This window comes from Ptychodera flava, chromosome 3, assembly GCF_041260155.1.
Source record: "Ptychodera flava strain L36383 chromosome 3, AS_Pfla_20210202, whole genome shotgun sequence".
Classification (NCBI taxonomy): Eukaryota; Metazoa; Hemichordata; class Enteropneusta; family Ptychoderidae; genus Ptychodera; species Ptychodera flava.
The window spans coordinates 49,047,903-49,067,559 of record NC_091930.1 but is presented as its reverse complement, the minus strand read 5'-3'; the positions used below and the strand labels follow the sequence as shown (position 1 = coordinate 49,067,559).

Sequence of the window (19,657 nt, the reverse complement as noted above, 5' to 3'; positions counted from 1 at the left end):
TGTTCTGAAGATAGATTTGCCGTATTGATTTTACCTGGCAACGCAGTCTCCTCCACGCCAACCTCAGATCAAAATTCCTTACGTCAATACATGTTGCTAGAGTACCTGCCATATGTAGTTATACGTTTAAAGTTAAGGTAGTACGGGCCTCGAAAATGAAAGCCCTAAACTTTTGCTAAAACCTTCCTGAATAAGTATTCTAACCGTTGTCTTTCAAATTCAAGAATAAAAATTGGGGTCACCGTGGAAATTTTGATACAAAAGAAACAAATTTCACAAGATTTACCGATATTTGAAATTCAAAACGGCCTCCATCCCAGTGTTAACTCCATGGAGAAAAAACAATCGAAAAACTAAGCCGATGAAAAGTTTTCTTTCCTCACTGAATAGCTCTAAAATGAACCCCACAAGTGTTATATCAGAAAAGAATTGTAAAAATTTATCCGAATATCTGTCTGAGAGGGGCATTTTACCTTTAACGTACAATTGTTCTTACATTTTCCTTGCGGTCATTTAGATTTAATAAATGGACACCATAAATTGTTTCACTGGTAAAAGCGGTTTCATCAATAAGTACTACCCTTAAGACCTTTTCAAGTATATCAGTAAGCATTATGGCGGCAGTTGATGTTTACAAGCCGGTTACCGGCTATTTCCTTTAAGAGTTGACTAGTAGGCCTACTTGTCTAAGTGCTGAGGAGAGCAATGCACGTTTTATTGGGAAATTCGCTTCCGTTTTCTTTCGTGCTGGATTTTTCTGTCAAGATTACTGTGACTCAAAATTGTAGAATGCAGTAAGCGCCTCGAAAGTAAAAGACTTAAACGTGTTCTAAAAAACTCCAGAATGAAAGTTATGTGACCATTCTATTACCAAATCACCAAGAAAAATCTGGTGTCGCAGTAAAAATTTGGAACTAGCGAAACAAATTAGCTGACATTTGCGATATTTTAAATTCAAATGGCCGCCATCCCTATGTTAACTGTATTGGAAAATATGAAATTTGATTTTCGAAAAACGATGACCGTGAAACCTTTTCTTACACCAAGAACTTTGAAGTGAGTCCCCACAAATGGTAGTTCAGAAATGAATCGTATATAACGTTTGAGGCAGAATATCTGTCCCTAGGGCGTGTAAGTGTTCTACCTTAAATTGGCATCATTGTTCAATGAAGCTGTCAGAGTAATATGTGAAACTTAAGCTTGAGGTTATGAAACTTGATAAGTCATTTGGTGGAAATTTGTGTGTCCATTCATTAATGCTGTGCGTATAAATTGAACAATTATCATCACTTTTATGTAGCCATAAAAGTTAACGAATCTTTCAATCATAATTAAAGAAAGTTAATGTCTATAAGTTACGCAAAGTTACACTCTACCAATCTCAATTGTGGATAAAGTATTACACTTGTAAAGCTTGAAAACTATAACTTTAGATGAAGTAAAATGTGATAAAATTCTATTTTTGACACACACTAATATCGAAACAGAGGAGCTATTTTGGAAAATATCGTAGTCATATGTTAAATATTCTTCGAAAATGAACAAAAAATGTATATAATACAAGAACAAAACGAAAAGCAATTAACAATGATTGACAGGTACAAGAAAATAGGTAGGCTTTTCAGCATCAGAAATTATAATGACTCATATAAAAAATCGAGAACGTAACTTTGCGGGTTTTTTTTTCTGTATGAGGAACATTCTTTCTGGGCAATCTCAAATTACCTTCCCATTCTAAACGAGGTAGAAAAACAATCCAGAACTTATAAAAATAAATCACTAACGAGAAAAGCTGATATTTTTTAGGAAGCAGAATATACTTGTGTAACCGGATATATATGCTTAGTAAAAGCATACTCTAAAAGTTCATTTTTGTCATATTGTCATTCTTTGCTTAATTTCAACAGATCCTCAGTCGATACGGTACAGCTACCAAGTATGAAATCACTCCTTTCAATTTTACTTGTCTGTATGACAAAACCAGGTATGTGGTATTCAAATGTTCTCTTTTGAAATTCATTCTGATGTCATAAACAACGATAACAGGAAATGTGTTCAGAGGCTTTGTATACAGACATGCAGACAAGGCTGAAAGTCTCCTGAAACTTGTACTAAACATCAGGTTAAACAGAAAATTAGTCTGCTACCGGGGGCTTCTGCCTATATATAAATGTAGCTATCATAGAAGATTTATAGAAACGCATCAGATAATATGCACCATTTCAAAGATAGTAGGAAACTACCAGTGTATACCATCATTAAAAATATGCAGAGAAACGTAACGTAAGGAATGGTAAAGTGAATAAGAAATAACAACAAAGTGGTAATACAGAGGATTTCGATCGGCTTCGAACTCAAAACGTACGGCATTCATTCATCTAGCAAAGACATCACAGTCAAAACCGCTCGGCCAAATCACCACCCTTAAAGACAGAGTGGTTCAATAACCATGCTATAAAGTTATTATAATTTTTTTAACTGCGACCCCGTCACACGCTGTAGAGTTCATGAAGCACTCGCACTCACATACTCGCTATCACACATCGCACACAAACAATATCAGAGCAATGAATACATCGCTTTGCCCGGCGAAAGGTAAGCGCCGGGATAAAACATCGGGGAGAAAAACTAAATTAAATCTAAACTTTTTAATGCAATAAAATCGACAAAGAGTGTCGAAAATAGTAACCTACAAATCCATAAAAAAACAATGTAAATAGATTAATCAGCCTAAAAAGATACACACAAAATAAAACAATTCGTCTTAATAAAAAGATAATATTGTTTACTACGAACAGTGTGTTTTTTCACTTACACAGCGGCCATCTTTCAAACCACAGTTCTATATGTAATGTCGTGTTCTATTTGAGTGTTATTACTCTTCCTAAGATTATACTGCATTATAAGCCCAAAGGTATGACCTTTGTCATTAGTGTTGTGTACATTGTGGCAGCATTTTTCTTCCTTCGACAGTAAGCGGGTCTGCAACAATCTCGCGATTCGATCCGTATCCACGCGGATAATGGTGGCGATTCCACACCGATTCTTCTTGCTGTCTCTATAGTGCAAAACCGATCAGAAACTCCAATAAAAGCTTTTTGCAATTGATTTCTAAAAGATATGGGATGATATTAGATGATATACCAGAACATAAGTATCGTCAATAGGAAATTCATTATTGTTGTACAGTGATCGACAACACTTCGGACCATGAAAAACCACAGGCACAAATATTTTCGTGGCACATGCGAAAACGAGCATTCACCTCTATGATCACATGAAACACAATCCTGATTGCTATTGGTAAAGGTGACAAGAGGTAAAGCCCAAGGAAAACACAACTTTTTTAAAATAATAGTAAAATATTTACAAATAACTATAATAATTGCAGTAGATATACTCACTCAAGAATAAAAGGGAAGCACTGCCGAACATAAATAAGTGTATTCCGCGACTTGTTTCTCTAAAGTAAGACAAGGTGAAAGGCCGTCAAGAATGACATCATTATCCCTTTATACACAGACAGACTTTGACGGATTCTCTATATATCATAGGGTATCTTGCGCCATGGATTTTGTTTCTTTCATTGATATAGATTTCAACGTTTATTTTACTCTTTGCTGAGAATAGATAACATGGTCAATACAAATGGGCAATATTATACAATCCGCAGAGCTAACCGCAAAGCAATCGACCCCAACAGGCCAAACAGAGATGAAGCGAGGAAAATATTCTTTATCGTTGCAAGTGGTCAAAGCAAGCTATTTTTGTAAGGATTGTTAAATAGAAAATGTTGAAACATGGAATGAAGAACTGGTTAGTAAGTTTTAATACTCTGTCAAGCGAATTACAGAAAAAGAAAATAAATCGATAGGTCATGCAAATAACTTTTTATTGCAATTCATCGACAATTTTTTCCAGTGACGAGTACGTTTTCATGGGTTGCTACTCCAAAGGATGCGTACGTCAGACAAGGAGACACGTTAACCCTGAATTGTTCGGTGAATTACGCTGAGGTTCCATCACGATATCGACGTCCTGGGTGGATTAAACGTATACCAAATGGTACAGCCATGCTCCCTAGATGGATAGTAGTTGATGGCCGTTCTTTCGACGATTGTTGTGACGTAACTGGTGATAAATCAAGGGGAGAGAGCAACCTGGTCATCAAGGACGTGACAGAAGAGAGTGGTGGAATATGGCTTTGTGTCTATGATGGAATGACTACTCAGGCAATCGTTACCGTGATAGGCAAGTTCATCCTCTTTGTTGTACGATTATGATTATGAATACTATTTAACTTTTTACCCGCAAAACAACACCGTTAACCATTTTGACAAATGTATAACAGCAGAACATATGTTTAAATATATAATCAAAAATTGTCATTCTCCTATTATTTTGCTTCAAATGGTAGTATTCTAAACAACAGTACCAAAGCAACAAATTGAATTCCATGAAGACTCCTCTTGGTATTTCAACCTTATTAATGACTTTTCACATATTCACATAAACAGATCCCGACGATCCTGTGTGCACAACAGTCAATGGTATAGGCCAATATGGTGAAGTCATCGAGAACACTGAGGTAACATTACGGTGTAGCCTAAAGACTGAAAATATCACGCCACCAGGCAGACTAGTGTGGTACAAAAATGAAACTAAACTGGGCAGTGGCAACAGTCCCCTAGATATCAACAATAACAAGAGATGATCATGGTGTTCCTTTCAGATGCAGATTTGAACACAGTAGAAGTTCCTCGTCGATTTCTTGTTCAAATAGTTTTACACCAGATGTTCAGTGTAAGTTTTATAAATAATTATTTCAACCTTATTGAACATTGAACGTCGACGTTATTGATATGAAGAGGAACTAAAAACACTAACTGAAAGTTTTCGATATCTAATCAATTTTATATATTTATTTATTTATTTATTTATTTATTCATTTATTTATTATTTATTTATTAATAATGCCTATTTATTTACTATTACTTTATGTTTGCTCATTTGTTCTTGTTTGTTTGCATTTTTGTTTCTTTGTTTGTTTCTGTTTGGGTATTTTTTTGTTTGCGATACAATTCAATTTGTAAATAACATATTGTTATCACATGTCTATGTTGTTCGAGGTAACTTCTAAAGCAACCTGCAAAGTTAATTTTAGGTGTATATATCAGTGACCACTATCAAGAATTCGAACTTTCGCTTGTGCACCAGTACCTTGTTCACAATACTTCTCACATCTAGACGTTTCATTTTCAAATACATTTCTTATAAGCAGAAGATATGATTTATTCTTTGAAACACATCATTTAACTGTGAAGTTCTTGTGATAAATCCTATAACATGATTGTGTAAAACGAAAATGGGCCATACCCTACCGTAGAGATCCTACCGCGAGGAATATTTAAGACAACGGAGAATGTTATTCTTCCTATTGCGACAATCGTTAATTCTAATGACATTAAGCTGTCGGTGGAAAATTGCTTTCTAATTTTCATGTTTATTCAGAGTCTGTTTAAGAAATGGATGCATAAATTTTCAACTATCTAATTATAAGGAAGAGTTGCAAATATTTTAAACTACTGTGGTGTAAAGTCTGTTTTAATATTCTACCATTTGTTACTTCACTTTATTCTGCCAATGGGCTTTTCTTGCTTCACCCATATTTACAGGATTGTGTCATCATTTTTTAAATTCATATCACTTTGGGACAGACGAGCGGATATTATTGTTTTTCGCAGGTGACCCCTAAATATCCTAGTGAGTGGTCGTTCGAAGACATAAACTTGGATACGTTTTTCCTCTATGTGCACCATCAACAAGTTTATGACGGTTTTGGCTTGGTGCATTTAAGTCTTGCAAAAATCTTTTGGACTGACAAGTCGACGTGCGTTTATTTCACCATGCAGCAATATCTTGATCGCAAATCAGCGTACAACGACGTATGGTAAATAAGTATAGGGTTATTCACAAAAAAACTGGATGTATTACCGAGTATATCGTACAGCGGATGTATTCCTTCGTCGAGGACAATAGCGAAGCGTACGATGTACTAAAACATAAATCCCGGGTATTTTGTGGACACTCTTATTACAATGAAATACAAGATTTTCGTCCTATTTTACCAGAAAAGTCGAAATTATAGCGTGTCTACAATGGCCTGTCATCCCGTACACTGCGTCGCGTGATCGCGAGGAGACTTGGAACGCGTTCAACTCGCCAAACAATCTGCCTGCAGAGATTGTCGCGCGGCGAGCATAATTATCTAGCTAGGGAGACTCAGTGGTTGCAACACCAATCTCCGCGAGGTCAACAACTTGGAGACCATCTAGCTTCGTTAGAATTATCCACCGCACTGCTGCCGCACCGAGCTTCAAGCTATGTGTGGAGATTGCTCTTTCAAGTGTGCATATAGAAAATCAAGCCACACAGCGTTGTGCGCGTGCTAGAGACACTGTTTTATGTACAGGTTTTGGACTTAGAAACTATTAACTGCGATGCGTACGGCTGTTAGATGTTCACCTTATCAAAAAACAATGCTGAAATCTTATTTTTCTTTCCTTGTTTGGACGTAAAACTTACGAGGTCAAAGGTCAAATAGCTTTAAAATAGCACCGGTACCAAAGGTTGTTGTCGTCAATGTTATTTCACTTCGCGTCCTCTAATAACGAAACTAACTGTACGACAAAACTCGATAAGTCACAGCACAGGTGTATTTATACACATTTTTACAATACCTAAAATATGCATTACTGTCAGCAACGGCTACGATCGTCTGCTTCAGTGTCAGTGATAGTGTGACGAGAATCACGAGTCTTTCTAACCTTATAATTTCCCTCAACTAACATTCCTCTTTATTTTGATCAACGGGGGAAAGAGAAACCGAACAGCCTAAATTTCTTCACTAATGATGTTGATGATGATTTTGACAAGGTTGTTGATGCTGTTGTTGTTGTTGTTGTTGATGATGATGATGATGATGATGATGGTGATAATGAGGAGGAGGAGGAGGATGACGACGACGATGATGATGACGATTACAAAGAGAAAGAGGATGATGGTTATTATTGTACTTGGGCCTCAGCCCAAGTACATTTGTTTTCATTCCGTGGGAAAAAACTGTAAGTATAACCATTTCTGGCTGAGACCAGGGAGGGCAAAATGTATTGGCTTCATCTTTCTTGGCATAATAAATGGCGTAATGATGTTAACTGAATGGAAGTGCTGCTCTCAGCCAGTCTTGAATAAGTGAGATGTGAATATAAATGCTTCTCTATCTGAGTTTTTGCCACAAAATCTTCTGAATATAATCAAAATGTGCATCGAAATGCAACAATTAATGCACCCTCCGTTTACTAGGCGATGGCACGACCCGTGCTACACCCACTGGACGAGCCAAAGTGGGAGGGGTAATTTCGGTTTGGTCGAACAGGAGGGCTAGAGACCAGAATTTAACATTTAAACTTGAAACATGTTTAATCACTGACAAGATGTGGATTAGTGTTAATCAAAGAGAAAGTTTGAAAAGGAAAGGTTTTATATCCCGGACACAATGAAAAACATTACGACTGGAAACTGTACCCCCGGTTGAGAATAGTAACGCCCACAGCGATGGAGAACACTTATCCTTGAGCTGAGAAAACCAGACCATCATTTCGAAATAGAGCTGCAGATTCGAGAAGCTCGTTAAAAATAGCTAGGTACACCCCGTAAGGGGTGGTTTCGAGTCTTGAGGGCAAATTTCGCCTCCTTCATTTAGAAATCGTACGTTTGTTTTTCCAGGGGAACACATCATTTGACACAAAATTTGCATGAAAAGGGGTCGCCAGTAAGCACGTGGTCAAATCTGGCATAAGAAACAATATGAAATGTTGGGTAAAGCCAGTCCAAAATAAACTGATTTGAACTTTGTGTTTTGTAATTTATACCACTGCAGTAACATGACTTTTTTTGACAACATCACACAATGTAATACGTTTTGAAACTGAATACTCCGACGTATTCTGTGTCCCCTTTGCTAAAAAATACGGTATGCCGATTACCATGTAAGGAGATGATGACGTCAAGACAGATTTGTAGTGCGTTTGGTCTTGGATGGTGCACGAAGTTTTGTCGAGGTAGCTTGTGTATTTATTTCCTAAATGGGAGATATTAGGGTCGATCTAAAAGGCCGAAAAATGTTATGATACTCTAAGCGAGCTGAACTCCAATGCGAATGGTTGGATAATTTGGAGGATGTCTAGACTGATCTCGTCTCATTTATTTGGCGGTCAGTATTGAATTTCAACTGCGTCACAAGTTTGCGTCGAGCGGTCAACGAACGATATTTTAGAAATCTGGAGACATGGCACATCGCAGTTTTATTTTAGTATTTTATATTTTACAAAAGATGTAAGAAGCAATGATTTTGTTGAAAATTCTGAAAAAAATATAGGAAGATTTGATCGCGAACACATTTTCACTTGGGGGTCAACTAGCCCTGCGTACGATGCTGTGTGTTCCGCTACAGCTAACCGCCCGGCTCACCACAGCCCTGCAAAGACCCGTACGTTGGGTCGGTGACTTCAAATCCATTTTGGGACTTGACGTGAAAAGCCAAATTACTGCCGAAATTCAGCGTTCTTGGGCCCAAGTCGTATCCCAGCCTACCTCAGCTACTCGATCGCTTCCAAAAATGACAGTCTTTTATTCACTTCTCGTAAATAACCGTCGATGTCGGCAACTCTCTCGCTGGCCCTGCGTACGATGCTGTGTGTTAGCTGTAGCACATAGCATCGTACGCAGGGCCAGGGGTCAACATGGGGTCGCAGCCATGTTGCCTCAATTAGCTCAAAACTTATTTCTGTCTGCACTCAAAACTCAAAAATGTCGCATATGAACCTGAAAAATCGATGTAATTTTGTCAAACTTCGGCGAAATTTCAGCCTATAGACAAAATTTCATCTAGGTAAGGTAAATTTACTGAAATTTGATCGACAAATAATCCTGAGCGTGAACGTGACAGCTCGCCTTCTCCGGGAAGTCATGCATCCGGCCACAGTCGCTCGAGAGCTATTCAGCTCTGGGACTATTCGCCCCATAGACGAGTATACAGAAGCGAGAAATACCTCGCTTCTGTATACTCGTCTATGGGGCGAAAGTCCCAGAGCTGAATAGCTCTCGAGCGACTGTGATCCGGCCAGCTGCCCATATGGCCGGGTGCATGAGATTGTTTTCAAGCGACGGCGGCAGACCGTACGGGGCTCTGGATATGAACCTACTGCCGGTGTAGCTGTAATAACTGTTGCGTTGTTTTTAATCACCACGGACGAAGTCCGAGGGGACTTATAGGTTTGGTCATGTCCGTGCGTCCGTCCGTCCGTTCACGCCTACAGTACCCAACCCCATACAGATGCACGTCGATTTGTTTCACAATGCTATCAAATTTGGCCGTGTTAGAGGACTTTTTAGTTTACACCTCCATAGACTCCCATGTATAAGGCAGTTCTCCATAGACTCGCATGTATGATGCCAAGAAAAATAAAAATTTAGTTTCTCATCGTATTCATATTGCCTAAAGGATGCAGTGACACAGTTTTTTTGTCCCCACGGATAAAGTCCAGGGGGCTTATAGATTGGCTCATATCCGTCAGTGAGTGCATCAGTGAGTCCATCGGTTCACGCAGATATCTCAGACATTTTGACAAAATATCATGTGACCTTGGTGACCTTTGACCTCAAATATACATTATTGTCCATGACTCAGTAACCACAAGTGCTAAACCTTTCATATTTGGTATGACGGGACACCTTATGATGCCACATATTGTACTCCATTAATTATGTGCATATCTAATTATGAGCGAGCCAATAGAGCGAGAGGTCTGATTTCTGGTATATAGGAAAGGTTAACAATATAATTTGTTTGACAAAACTTCACGTGACCTCAATGACCTTTGACCTCAAATATACATATTTGTCCACAACTCAGTAACCACAAGTGCTACACCCTTCATATTTGGTATGAAAGGACACCTTATGACACCATATATTGTACCTCATTAATTATGTGCATATCTTATTTTGAGCGAGCCAATAGAGCTAGAGGTCTGATTTTGGTATATAGGAATAACTTAGCAATACAATTATTATGACAAAATGTGACGTGACCTCAATGACCTTTGACCTCAAATATATATATTTGTCCACAACTCAGTAACCACAAGTGCTACATCCTTCATATTTGGTATGATAAGACACCTTATGACACCACATATTGTACCTCATTAATTATGCGCATATATAATTTGAGCGCGCCTATAGAGCGAGAGGTCTGATTTTTGGTATATAGGAATAACTTAGCAATACAATTATTTTGACAAATGTCACGTGACCTCGATGACCTTTGACCTCAAATATATATATTTGTCCACAACTCAGTAACCACAAGTGCTATACCCTTCATAAATGGTATGATGGGACACCTTATGACACCACATATTGTACCTCATTAATTATGCGCATATCTAATTCTGAGCAAGCCAATAGAGCTGGATGTCCGATTTTGGTATATAGGGATAACTATAGGGTAGAAATCTAAATATGCCCATCTAAATATTAGACATCTACCATCGAGAACAAAAGAAATTTGCTGTAATTTGAATATTTAAGGAGTTTAAGCAATTCCCGCTATAAATAAAGAACCCCTGCCTCAAACTCCACAAAAGTTGCTAGACATATTTTGCCGTTGTCATGCCATTGCTTTGTTTAATAACCAGTTAATCAAATGCCTCATTGACAGGAGGAAATTCAAGACCATATTTGAATAGTAGTATATATTGTCCTCAAAATTACTCTATCACGGCCCAAGTACTCATTGCCTTCAGCAATACTGCCTTGTTATCGTTGTTATTATTATAATTACAGATCCACCAACAGCATTTTCTCGGTTAAAGATATGCGTTAAGGAGGAAGGAACACTTAAAATAGAATGTGGGTATATACCCGGTAACCCGAAGCCGGCTGTTGTTCAGTGGAAAATTCCAGGAAGCGAGTTGTTTATCAGGCATAACCCGCTGATAATCGAGAACGTTGATTCTAAGAAACACAGCGGAGTCTTTACATGTAAAGTCCACAACACTTATTTCAATGGAGATCAAGGAAGGAGTTTCAGTCACACGGTTGTACGTGTCGAGTGTAAGTACAATCTTTGGAATCCGAACTCTCTTTGCAAATTACGTTTTTTAAACTTTAAATTTACTTTTCTGTGTTTAATCACAATAAACAATAAAAAGTTAGTTATGTTGAGGGTTTAGTTCTTATATGTATTTTGATTTATTTTGTTTGTGTGTGTGGCGTTTTCTGTGCGTGTCCTTAGTTGGCCCAAAGGTCGAAACACTTCCAGTTCAACGAGTGAAACAAGGAGACGATACGTCTTTGAAATGTGGTGCAAAGGCTGTTCCTGAGATTGACAGTGTTAAATGGATTACGCCCACCGGTTCTGTTGGTAATGGACGTAAGCTAAAATTACAAAATGTGCAGAAATCAGATAACGGGATTTACAACTGTACAGCTAGTAACACATTTTGTGAGGAAATAGGTGGAAGCGCTGATGGATGGAATTATACATACCTTGATGTACTGTGTAAGTATATTAATCAACAAAGGAGACAGACAGATGGACAACAGATTGTTATGCTGATAAAAGAATGGAATAAAGCAATTAATAAGAAAGAAAATGATATTCAGATATATATATATATATATATATATATATATATATATATATATATATATATATATATATATATATATATATATATATATATTGTAATGTTTTTCGAAACTATAGTTTAGCCTTAAAAATCAATGTCGCGTGTGCAGGAAAAACGTTTTTATTTTAAATACATCTTGAAAATATAGTCTGTCCGTATACAGCACAAAAGTAGCAATATATCATTTATCATGTGTTAGATTTTTATAACAACACGGTGACCCTATTGTTTAAATTTGTTTGTTTGTTGCTTCTTTTTATTAAAGATACGTCGACAGAGGTTTTTCTAACAGGAAACACAACAGTGAAGACAGGAGAGGTTTTGATGCTTACGTGCAGAACAAGCCCAAGTAACCCAGGTTCAGCTATCACGTGGTATAAGAACGGTTCACCTTTAGAAGGCCATGCTGGTGTTATCAACATATCATCATTTAACGCGGAAAGCAGCAGTCACCGCGGATTCATATCGAAAGAAATTATACGTATTAAAGCGAAACCTTACGATAATGCAGCAAAAATACAATGTTCGGCCAAGAGTCCGGATCTCCCTGACGCGCAAGATGTGTTTTCAAGGGAAATTTCACTGTCCATATTCTGTAAGGATACGAGCCCTTATAACGAAAGGGAATTACTTCAAACATCATAACCGCAGCTATTTGTTTGTCATTGAATGATTCGAGATCAATTGAGGAGATCTATTAAAATGAGTGATCGCCTGAATTAGATTAGTAAGTTCGAAGATTTAAATGTGCTTTTTTTTCGTTTTATCATTTACCTGCAGTTCCGCCAAGCCAACCTGATAATTGCTCCACAAGGTTAACAACATCGACTGAGGAAAACGATATCCTCGTCAATTCCCGGTTACTGCTGCAGTGCACTTCGTGTAGCAGTAATCCTCCGGCCGATATATTGTGGTACATGGATGGTTTAGACATACAGTCAACAGATCAAGTAAACCACAGGCAGGGAATCTTCAGCGGCACCATTGCGGAACAAAGCCTTGAGATCAACTTGGGACATAAACACCGCAACGTTTCATTCATGTGTGCTGCTATCAACCGGCAATTTTACGGACAAACATATGAGTCACCGAAACTAGAATTGGATGTACAATGTAAGTAGGAACAGTATGTTTGTAAACATTGGTTGGAATTTGTCGAAATTCGTTATCATTTATTTTTTTACAAAAAGAATAACGTGTATCACGATTCTTTATTTTTTGAGATCCTCCATTTGCAATAGGCGAAGGGTATAACAACAAAGTAGCAGTGGATAGTGGTGGAACTGCTGCTTTACGATGTCGGGTGAATGGGAATCCATCCCCGTCAATACAATGGTATGACCGACACGGAAAAGAGTTACCACCTGGTGATAACAGACGATATGTCAAAGAAGACCCAACGAATACAATTCTAGAGAGCACGCTGTACATTGAAGACGTTGGCGGTAGTGATTATGGGATGTATTATTGCAGAAGTAGTAATAAACATGGTGCAGTTAATATTACAATTGAACTCCTTGGAAAGAGTAAGTTAAATATACTCACCTGTTCTTCACTTAGACGTAGAAGGGCCTGTGTATCTTGCACAACGTAATGTCTTCTTGATATATCGTTAACTTTCTTCCTCAAGAACCAATAATAAAGTATCCGCCCAGCTAAAAATCGCGTATGACATGTTCATATTCATTTTGAACATATGTTCATTCATTCATTTGTTTGTTTGTTTTATTTCTTATCTCTTAATTATTGTTCTTGCACCACAGCTGCTCCGGATGCAGTGTCTGATGTCAAAATTAACGTAAAGGCTGACGTTGTTAATGTTCGCTGGAGCCCGGGCTTTAACGGCGGTGATAAACAGACATTCTACGTGGAGTATGTGGAATTGCCTGATGGTGCCGAGGAAACTACCGGACAAATTGATGATAATGAACAAGGGGACATGTCTGTCAACATCACTGACTTGGTTCAAGGTTCCTACTACAAAATAACAGTTGTTAGCAAGAATAGGATCGGAATAAGCAGAAGCCGGACGATAACGTTAAGATTACCATATAATAATGGTACAGTTCAAGCATTTGTTAATTTCTTAATAAAAACGTCCGTCGTTTTAATCGGAATGTCTAAACTGTCATACTTGTATCACTTTTTTCATCGTAACGGGCACTTTCATTCTTGTGGCCCACCTTGTAGCTGTAAAAGCCAAATCTTAATTTGCTTGAGTAATAATGAAATCCCTTCGTCTAACACACACCAACGAAATACAAGTATGATAGAATATATAGGTAATTAATAAAGCAGAAAAATATAACAATTTCACATTCCAATTTCGCATATTTTGTGCGTTTATTATGACCGTCATGTTTCTTACTTCATGGATGTCGTTCATTGTATTCTGTTCATAAATCGTTCTTCTGGTTGTATTCGTAATATCTTTCCGAATGGACCTGTGTTAAACATCTTGCACAGCAGGGAAAGCGATCTCGAATATATGGCCTTCTGAGTTGAAATTATGTAAACCACTAGTGGCGCTGAGCATGTGTCTCACTGATGTCACTGGTGTCAAAATCAATGTGAGTCATGCTAAAAGTCAACATTTCAGTATTTTTCTCTCTAATATGGACGACAAAATCAAAACAAGAAACTGTTCATAATCTTAAAGTTATAATTTCGAAATTACTTTGCGTTCTTTATTACTTTCTTGGCAGGTACCAACTCAACATCTACACAACAGAATGTAACGCTGCTCATTATCGCTAGCTGCTCTACTGTAGCTGTAGTTGGGACAATCGTTGCAGTGGTTTACATGATCCGATGTTACAACAATGGTAATTTACGTGAGTACAAAAACCAATAAAAATAACTAGTCTAATCATTTCACTTTATAACTGATTAGAAAATAACTTTCAAATATGATATTTATCCATGACAGTAATTACTTGATGAATTGATACTCTAAATCTTTTGGCTTCTTTCCAAACGTTCTTATGTGTGTTGTACTGTAATTCCATATTAATCATATATCAATATTTTAACAACAAGATATATTAAGAAACCCCTCCACAGAACGCAGGCGTCTTGGTGTATCTGAAACAGAGGAACCCGGCAACAGTGAAAGCATTCCTTTAAGAACTGTCTATACAGGAGACGAAGAAAGCGATGGTACATCCTCTGATGATCAACAAGTGAGATACAAATAGAATATTGTACGCTTAATGTTTTCTTGTCCAGTAAGATTTCACACCAAAAGTTATATTGTAACTCCACAGAATCGCAATTCATTGCAAAGGAAAAAAGCTCTAAACAATATTTACATTAAAGGTATATATTATAGAACCATGGAAAACAATCACGGTCAAATGATATTTCAGCTTTGTTTATTAGCTTTGTTTAATAGAAATAACGATTTTGTATGTGTTGATAGTTGAATCTGCAATTATATTTCGGTTTCTAAAATATACAATAGTCGACTCTCTAATGCCCTCATCTACTACACAACCACTGTCAATTCCGAAACATAGGTCGTATGGATTGCGTTTATAGTCTGGCAATCTCTTTGCATCACATTCCAGACATCCGATGCTTATACAGACCTCGACGTCAGGAGGGCGTCCCAGACTTACACGAAACCTGGACAGTTTGTATTTGAATTTCCACGAGACCGCCTGCATATAAGAGACACCCTATGGATCAGTAGATTCTATCGAATCGTCAAAGGCGAGGCTTGGTTTATAGATGGTAAAGATGGACAAAGTGTTGTCGCCATTAAAACTGAGATAGGTAAGAAATGAGCAGATTAAAGTACAGTTGAATTTACCATAGGATGGTTTGTGTTCGGAAAGTGATAATATATGTGCTGAAGTAAATATTAACTTTAATCATTAACTGTAATTATGGATACATTCACACAGAACCAATAAATCCTGAGACGTCGACTCGGAGCAATATGATGCAGGAAATACAGCTGATGAAGAAACTTCACGGGGTGGAAAATGTGATAAAAATGTTGGGCTACTGTACTAAAGACGGTGAGAATGATATTACATCTACACAAACAGACAATCACTGACACGGAAAGATTGAATATGTAGAAATACAAGTTGAAGAGGCATACTGTAATTTAGTCATTTAGAAATATTTGATTTCCTTTATGCGTAACATTTCTTTTATACCTTTAATGAATTATAACAAAACACATTTTCCCTGAAATGACTCATAACACTTCGTTTGAAACGTTACTAAAAGTTTCAAATTACGCAGGTCCTATGTCTTTTATCATGGAGTTTGCTTCGTATGGTAATCTGAAGACATACCTGGAAGAAAATCGTCAGTTCTTTGCAGCTGGTAAGCAGGAGTCCTCAATAAGACAACTGATGGTGTTTGCTGCAGACGTCGCTAGCGGGACGAAACATTTACAAAGAAACAAGGTAATGATATAAGGAAGTGTGCTTTATGTGAAGACTAAAACTCCACGTATTTTATGGAACAGACTCGTTGGCATCCAAATGGTCATTACATGGCATACTATACCATTTATATTTACAAAAGAAAATCAATAACAGATTATGAAGTGAAAATTCAGATAGCTTATGTCATATAATGCTAATTTTCAGCTGTATAACGGCAGATAAATCGTAACAAGGCAAACACTTCAGGAGAAGAGAAACTGAAATTGAGAGCTATTTTTTTTCTGGAAAGGATTATTTGACCCTAGTTTTGTTTATCTCCCTGTCCGTCTGTCTGTCTATATCTCTGTCTGTCTCTTCTTGTTTGTTTGTTTGTTTCTCATATGATAGATTGTTCATCGATATCTGGCAGCTAAACATGTGTTGGTATGTGAAAGTGGTATCTGTAAGATTTCGAACTTCAGCTACGCTAGTGGTGTGATGAGTGACGAACAGTTTTTTTGAAACAAACAAGGTAATTATTCGTTCAATAATGTAAAGAGGTTACTTTGTTTATTTATTCACTTGGCTAGTCAATCAGTAACGTTCACGCTCCCACTCAGTCACTCACTAAGTATGTCAGTCAAGAAGTTTGTTAGATAATTCATTCATTGTTTATTTACAAAGAGTAATATTTACTTTACTTAGTAAATTATTGTCTATTCAACATCAGATGACCATTTCGAATCTTTTTAAGCCTTTTGGATATGCTTTTGCTTCAAGTTGACTCTAAAGTTAATTTAATATTAAGATTTGTCGCTTCACAAGCGTATTAATTGTACATTTGCAAGTCATTTACATATAGATGGAAAATCAATGGAAAAATGTATAATTTAATGCTCGACAATAACAACTTCACGAGTTTAACTTCAGTTAAAGCTGGAAACTTATCATATATATATATATATATATATATATATATATATATATATATATATATATATATATATATATATATATATATAATATATATATATATATATATATATTAATGTATGTTCACGCGATGAGTATTTATCCGATCAAAAAAATTCTGTTCTCGCTTTGAGGCAAAACGTATGTGCGCAATACAGTAATAGCAACAATTTAAATATACCAACAACAAAGAGTAACAATCCTATTTTACTACATAGAGGTGTACTATTAGATTTTCGTTTGTTCTTTCTCTTTCTTTCATTTCTTTTCTTTATACTTTCTCTCCCTTTTCTCTTTCTTTTGTGTCTTTCTTTCGTTCTATCTTTTACAAATTCTTTCATGCTTTTTTCTTCCTTGCTTTCCTTTTCAATTATTTCTTTCTTTTAATTATCAAAAAGATGATCCCATACCAATGGATGGCACCTGAGTCGTTGATGCATAAAACTTTCACGTTGAAGACAGATGTGTGGTCGTTTGGCGTTGTTCTCTGGGAGATATTTTCTCTTGGTAACAATCGATTCTAAGAATCACATTAGTACATTCCAAACATTAATGCATGTTATATGTATTATTTCACATGACGGTCGTAATGTTTGCGGCAGTATGGCTGAGCTTTGCCGTCTTCTTCACTACCAAGATAATCTGCAGACCTTGCAGTCACAACTTGTCGATGAATGGCCCCTTTATTTTTGTTAGATATCCTCTGTGTAATTAATTCGCACGGAGGCGCCGTACATCAGAACGTCGGAGAAATTTAAAGCACCTGAACATTAGCACGAAATATTCAAAATTCGTGTATAGAGGAAAAAATCCGTGATGAGGCAGACGAGTGAGCCGTCTTGCCGTACTCTAATTGTTACGGCCATGGAACTAAGCCATGTTTAGACAAAATAGAAAGAAGCATCTGGCGTATGCTTTTGTTTGTTACGACAGCTTCTCTCAAAATATGCCTAGATATGTGATCTAAAACTTGCAAGTTATATACTTATTCCACATCCTGTTTTACGAAATCAAAGTTGTTCTGTAACCACCCTTTTGATAATGGAATGTGAGAGATATAACTCTCAAGAAATTCAAAAACAACCTTTTCAAAAAAGGAACTCTACATGCACTTGATTTTATTAACAGAGGCACATGAAATAAAGGTTTGAATGGCAAGAATGATAACGTATCCCTCTTGTTATTTCTTTCATGTTGTAGGTCGACATCCGTACAAAAATACACCCCAAAGTGATCTCCTAGCACTGTTAGAAAAAGGACATCGTATGGTCAGCCCTTGTTGTTGTGAAAGCATGTAAGAAATAAAATATAAATAGATATGGATGTATTTGAATATTGCTGCATTATAAATATTTTTCTTTCGAAATTAGTTCTTTACCGGTTCCATGTTGCAGTGCCCTCTAGAGTACACAAAGTGTACGTTACTTATTCCCCGCAGGGTATATCAGGGTATGTTACTCATAGAACACTATGGCAGGTTGCTTCCTGATCTATATTTTCGTCGCGCATGGATACAAAATACAGGAGCCACTTTTGGAACTGCAAATTTGTGTCATTTATGTATTAATTTGTTGTACAACACAAAATCAGTATGTTTTTGCTGATTTGTGTGTGTATACTGTTTGATACATCCACAGCGATGCATTGTGGGACCACCGGGAATAGATCTATTAACATTTTGCGTATTACTCAAACAGATATGAAATGATGTTGTCATGTTGGAAATGGCGTCCAATTTTACGTCCATCCCTGCAATCCATGCACCAGGAGTTGAGGAACTTAAGTGTAAAATGCTAGGTACAGTAAGGAATCTTTGTTACTTATTCATGTAATTATGAAATAGTTCTTAACATACTTTATAACATTAACGAGGAAGATGGTAATTCTGATAGATTTTGTCGTTGCTGTTACTGTTATTGCTAATCATATTTAACTATTTGATCATTTTACCTGCTTTTAACTGTTTATCATGACTTTTTACATGTTTGTGATATCAGGAATGTTTTACTTTGCAGGAAAATAATTCTTATTCCAAGGACAGTACAAACAACACATCTGCAAGCAAAATGACGACGCAAAATACATGACGCTTATGGCGTTTTGCACCATAATTTTTAAATAACGTATACATTTTCACAGGGTTAGAGTGTCTGATTACTTTATTTTCCCATTCGCCAAGAAATGTGTACCAAGCTTTACAGCAAGATCTTTTTCCCATTTTTAATAATACTCGCAACATATCCGCTGACCCAGCAATGAGATCGGCGATCGAAACAAGTAGTGGAAAGAAAAATAAACAAACAAACAAATTGCATAATTGACACTTCCAATTGTAAATCATGCACGATCCCTACCCGCCGATTTCTTTTTGCATATGTTGTATAAATTTGACAGTTCCAAACATATCGCTCTGCTTGCTACATTTGAACATTTGTGTAAGACATACACGAGTAGAGATTAAAACTAGCAAGACGAGCTCCCTTGCAATCGATAAAAAGACTGTAACAGATCTCGACGTCTACATTTGATATTGATGTAAAACAG

General features: G+C 36.8%; 1 long non-coding RNA gene across 1 annotated transcript; it reads left to right on the top strand.

Annotated features, from left to right (window-relative positions):
• Window positions 1-17,511: 17,511 nt before the first annotated feature.
• LOC139127046 (uncharacterized) lies at window positions 17,512-19,194 on the top strand. Its single transcript, XR_011550909.1, has 4 exons — window positions 17,512-17,620; window positions 18,314-18,407; window positions 18,811-18,910; window positions 19,129-19,194. It is a non-coding gene; the product is annotated as an uncharacterized lncRNA (long non-coding RNA).
• The last annotated feature ends 463 nt before the right edge of the window (window positions 19,195-19,657 follow it).